Source organism: Periophthalmus magnuspinnatus, chromosome 9 (assembly GCF_009829125.3).
Source record: "Periophthalmus magnuspinnatus isolate fPerMag1 chromosome 9, fPerMag1.2.pri, whole genome shotgun sequence".
Taxonomy (NCBI): domain Eukaryota; kingdom Metazoa; phylum Chordata; class Actinopteri; order Gobiiformes; family Gobiidae; genus Periophthalmus; species Periophthalmus magnuspinnatus.
This window is the reverse complement of record NC_047134.1, coordinates 8,198,694-8,204,720: the sequence shown is the minus strand read 5'-3', so window position 1 is coordinate 8,204,720 and position 6,027 is coordinate 8,198,694.

Below are 6,027 nucleotides of genomic sequence, written 5' to 3'. Positions count from 1 at the left end.
ATCAGATTTTATAATCATCAGATCATTTGGAAGGACTGAACATTAAATAAGAGAGGATTTAGGATCACATTATTTTTATGTTTATTGTCAAGCTTTGGATGCTGTGATTTCACGTAAATGTGCAATATTAATGAATATGGATGCACAGATACCGATACCAGTATCGGGTGGCCTGTACTCATACTCGTCAATGGGCTGCCGATAACAAGAGCTGATACCACTGTAATTGCGTCTGACTCTCACTCCTACAATGCCTTGTGCACTTGACAGATTTAACTTCAGCTTTTGCTGTGCTGCCTCTTGTTTCAGTCTCACAGCTCATCTCTCCACAGAGCAGTGGAGCTCTGAGCAGAGCACTGCACAAAGGTGACCATTAAAGGTGCACATGGGCAGAGATGATCATAAAGGTGCACATTGGCAGAGGTGACCATAAAGATGCACATGCGCAGAGGTGACCATAAGGTGCACATGCTCAAGGTGACCAAAAAGGTGCACATTAACGGCAGCTATAATCTTATGCAACTGTTCAAATACAAATACTTAGGACTAAAGGTTTTTATAGTTCACAGAGGATACCAGCGCAGTGCTTGTGTTAACAATAGTGACATGCTAACATTGCCAAGTGGTGCTGGTGATTATTTGGTTATGCTGCATTGTAACTTATAATGATTAGCAAATAATTTTGTTAAAGAATAGAGTGGGTTCAGAGCTTTTAAAAGCGTGTCCATATTGGTGAAAGTGTGGCTGTGGTAAAAGTAACAGTCACTGTTATGCTAACTGTGGCTTGTTAGCAGTTAGTTAAAGCCAGGTGCTTATCTAAATAAATTATATTGGAATTATACGTAACTACAATTATTTCAGTCGATAAGTATTCTAAGATGAAAAAGTAGTCTATACTATAAAAATCCTAAGAAATTAATTAGACTTACTACTATAATCAAACACCACTAAAAATAATGTCTGGTATCGGTATCTTTACTCAGTATTGGCGAGTACTTAAAATGAAGTACTCATACTCATTTTTGCAGTGGTATCATTGTGTCTCTGTATAAGAATTCACAACACATTCAGGAGTCGTTCACGGGTCGTTCTTTCGTTCAGCAGATGTAACAGAGAAGTTTCTGCCATAATCAACGTTGTTGATCAACGTTGTTGATCTGACACAGGAGCAGTGATGCTTTCACTACACTCACATCATCTGATGTTTTAGAGACAAAAGGATGAGCCACAACCAAAAAACAAGCCAGTATAATAAATGGACTCACCTGCTGTCCTCTGTCCCTCTGAGGTGTGTCCTGTTTTCACAATCACACACATCCAGCCTCACTGTTTCATCAGCACTGGTGTAAAATGTTGACATATATCGAGGTTTCTTTGAAAAGTCCATCTTTCCCCAAAACAATCTTCTTCTGGGCTCTTCATACATTGTCTCGTGCTTTATATAAACTGAACTTCACTAACTTTAGTCCTTTTAGTTTGTAAAACACTCATTCAAATATACCCTCTGCTGCCTCAGTGCACCCAGAGCACACCTGAGGGGAGGTGTAAACACGTAGCTATCCACACACTGCCCTACTCAAATGTATGCACATATCTAGTTACTGGAAATAAAACACATCTAATCATTAGGGATTTGTAGACAAGTACAAACATCTAAGTGCCAAAAAAACCCCAAAACCTTTTCCATCATTATTTTCAATATAAATGTACAGGCTCTTGAGGCCCTCTGGTGACCTTGGGGTCCTAAGCAGCTGCTTAGTCCACTTATAAACTGGGCCGGCCCTGATGTATAGAGTCCAGTGAGCGTCGGTTTAGTCTTCTCTGTTGTTTCCCTAAATAGATGGCGTAAAGGGATCGAGAGCCCAAACAATGTATTATTGAAGAGGTTTTATTTGCTGGTGTTCGTTGAGTTGAACTGATCTTACCCAGCAGATGGCGCCACTATCTAAACAGCGGCTGGCTGTGCAGCGCTTAACTGCTCGAATCATGGTAGTAACGAAGTATAGGGTTTGTACTTCAGTACAAAGCAACTGACAGCCTGAAATATTTTTAGTGTTGATTTAGTAGGCGAAGCTTAAAAATAATAATAATAAAAAAAACAAACAAACAACAAAACCATTTACTCAAGTAAGAGTTAGGCTACTAACAATAAACCCCAAGTAAATAGTATACGTGAAGCCCGTCTTGAAATGAAATTTGTTCTAAAAGATACTCCAATAATAACACAATCCAATGTTATAAAGCCAATCGATGACGCCGTGCTGTGCGCATTAACGCCGCTGTTTCCTCAGCGCTCATCTGAGGAAGGGGCGCTTGCCAGCTGCTGCAGTTCACGCACGCGCACGGCCCCACGGCCTCTAACCTCTACTGACTCTGGCCCCGGGAGGCCCTGGGAGCGGCCGGTAGCGCATTGTCTGTGCTTGCAGTCACGAATTTCTGGCTCAGTGAGGGACCCACCCGGAGCGCGCGGATTAGGCCTGTCACGCGCTACGCGCTAATCCATGTTCAGAGCGCGCGATACACTTTAGAGGAGCCCAAAAGAAGCACACGAGCCCGGTCCTGAAGTTTGTGGTAGGCATTACCTGTGGGAGGCCCCAAGGACCTGTGAGGGCCCGAGGATCCGTGGGCGTTAATAAAGAGCGTCTCATATTATGGGGATATGGAGACGATGTTCCTGGTTTGGGGGCATTACTGCCAGCCCTCTCCTCTGCATCCTCTGCTCTTCTGTTATTCCTCTAGTCCTCCTGTTTCCTGCAGCTCCAGCCTCACCACCATTTTACCCATATATACTGCCGGTCTTCTGCACCATATATTCACCGTCCCTTCTCTGTATCATATGTTCCCTTTACCTCTCTGAACATGTCCAAAATATTCCTTTAAGGACAGATTTACCTTCAGACATGCCCGGAACTAAACCCCAAAAATAAACCCCATAAGATTTTTCAGTATCACTTATTTATTTTTTTCTTACTCTGTAATTTGACATCGAATTTCTCTGGTCTCTAAACACGTGTTGCTTCATATTAAGCCACATTCCCATGGACCGCTCCTCCAAACCCACGCGTAATGCCCATCCAAAGTGAAGGAATCGTAATCAGCGGTGACCCACTTGCGTCCGGTCCCCACGCAGATGCTCGCGGACCTGTAGCTGCAGGCGCTCACGTGACTCGCAGTGGGGGCGGGGCGCCGTTCCCATAGCCTTTTGAATGCGCGCGGCAGATGGTGAGCCGGGCCTGGGCGGGCCAGGACCCATTTACATGTATTGTCCGCACGCAGCAGCTCCACGCGCGCACAATAGTCCCGTTCTACAGAGGCGCGAGCCCAGACTTTCTCTTTCACCGCACATGGCGGATATTACTCCGCCCTGGGCTGCACAGGACTGTCACTCTGCGCGTTTGCGGTCTCACCCCTAACTTTGTTTTTTTGGGAAAGCCTTTTACATTATATTTTACGTTCGGAGGCGTGGTAATCAATAATGTCCACCCAAGAAACCCACCGAACAACAGTATCGATCTGGTTAATGATTAAACAGCAACTTATTGAACATTCTGAAATGCATAAAAAATGTTTACATATCCAAGGATTCTTACCACGGATGTACACTACTAGTCACAAGTTCTGGACACACCTTCTCATTCAATGTTTTTGTCTTGTTTACTACTCTCTACATATACACACACAAAAGACAAGATATATAGAACTATGCAGCAAAGAAAACCGATTAAAAAGCCTAACTAAAGATTTTTTAAATATTCAAATTCCTCAAAGTACCCACTCGGGTTTTTCTTTTGTTGTCTCAGTATAATTTATTACGTCAAACCTGGAATAGGTATAATGCGCAATCACTGATACTGTAGCCTGGTTGTAGAATCGTCTTTGTATTAGTTTTATGTGCCTTATAACTACAATTCAAGCTTCTGCTCTTAGGTAATTATACAGCCAACATTTCAGTGAACTTTTTCTCCTCACACAGTCATGCGCAGTGTCTCCTCCACTCCACTTATCACTCAAGTGTCGGTTGTTCTGATGAGGCCGCGGCTGTTATAATTAAAGCAAACCCAGTGTCACGTGCTGATCGAAGGCGCGGGGCCTTTGTGCCATGTGCCAGTGCCGTGCGTCCTCAGAGCGCACGGTGGAGAGCGCACCTCGTCTCCAGCAGGCGCGCAATAGAGCAAACGGGATCTGCACTAGGGGCCATTGAGCGCACAAGGGCCCCCGCTCCAGGGCCCATTCACACGACACTACAGTAAAAGGAGAGGAGGTCCACACCGCAGCGCCTATTCACTGTCAAGTGGTTTCTTTTTGACTGCGATTGCAACTCGTGCCAGCACATGTAAAGTGCCGCTGTTGTGTGGAGAGGCTGCGGTCAGAGTACTGTCAAGGTTGATTAAAGATTAGGTTAATGGGGTTGTATTATTTCCTAATAGAACCCTATTAACATTAGAATCAGAATCCTTTTATTGCCATAGGTTGTGAACACAGTCACAAAACTAGGAATTATTTTGGTGATAAAGTGCAACATAAAACATAAAACACACTGAATAAATACAAATACAAATAAGGGCATGCACAAAGTTAAAAAAGATATGCTTAAAAATCAAATAAAAATACTTAAAGGTAGAAAATATATACAACAGCAGCACCAGAACAACAGTGCAAACATGACTTATTAAAGTGCCCGGTGTTATAAAGTGTCTAGTTTTGTGCAAATATTATAAAGTGTTCATGAGACAAACTGAAGAGGGGAAGAAACTGTTCTTATGACGAGAGGTTCTGGTCCCAATGGACTGTAGCCTCCTGCCAGAGGGAAGTGGCTCAAATAGTCCATGTCCAGGGTTAGAAGTGTCAGCTGCTATACAGCCTGCTTGCCCCCGAGTCCTGGAGACGTACAGGTCCTGTAGAGATGGAAGGCTGCAGCCAATCACCTTCTCAGCAGAGCGCACAATGCGCTGCAGTCTCTGTCTGTCCCTGGCAGTGGCCCCAGCGAACCACACAGTGATGGAGGAGGTGAGGATGCACTCAATGATGGCCGTGTAAAACTGCACCATCATCTGGACCGGCAGCTTGCGTTTCCTCAGCTGCCGCAGGTGGAACATCCTGTGATGTGAGAAGAGCAGGGGAAAAAGTACACAGCCCTGTGGAGATCCTGTGCTGATAGTCCGCGTGTCCGAGACATTCTTCCCCAGCCGTATGCGCTGCCTCCTGTCCGTCAGGAAGTCAGTGATCCACCTGCAGGTGGAGTCAGGCACATTGACCTGAGCAAGCTTGTCCTAGAGCAGAGCAGGGAGGATGGTGTTGAACGCAGAGCTGAAGTCCACAAACAGGATCCTGGCGTAGGTTCCCGGGGAGTCCAGATGCTGGAGGATGAAGTGAAGGGCCAGGTTAAGGGCGTCGTCTACAGAATGATTGGCTCTGTAGGCAAACTGCAGAGAGTCCAGGACGGGGGAGGTGAAGGACTTGAGGTGGTGCAGGACCAGGCGCTCAAATGACTTCATGACTACGGACGTCAGCGCCACAGGTCTGTAGTCATTAAGTCCAGTGATCCTGGGCTTCTTGGGGACGGGCACGATGGTGGACAGCTTGAAGCAGGCTGGGACGTGACATGACTCCAGGGAGGTGTTAAAAATGTCCGTGAAGACAGGAGCCAGTTCCTCTGCACAGTGTCTAAGGGTGGAAGGAGAGACACCATCTGGGCCCGCAGCCTTACGGGGATTCTGCTTCCTGAAAAGCTTAGTCACGTCCTGCTCCAAAACTGTGAGGGCAGTGGGGGAGGAGGGGGGGGGGGGTCCAAGGTGGGTTTGGAGGTAATGTCCATGATGGTGAGGGAGGAGGGGGAGGGCTGTGAAATTTCAAACCTCGCATAAAAGCTGTTTAACTTTTCTGCTAGTTGTTTGTTGTCCTCAGTGGGAGGGGCTTTGGGCCTGTAGTTGGTGATTTGCCTAAGCCCTCTCCAGACAGAAGCAAAGTCGTTGGTGGAGAAATGCTGCTCCAGACGTGTATTGTACTTTGGTTTGGCATACTTGCAAC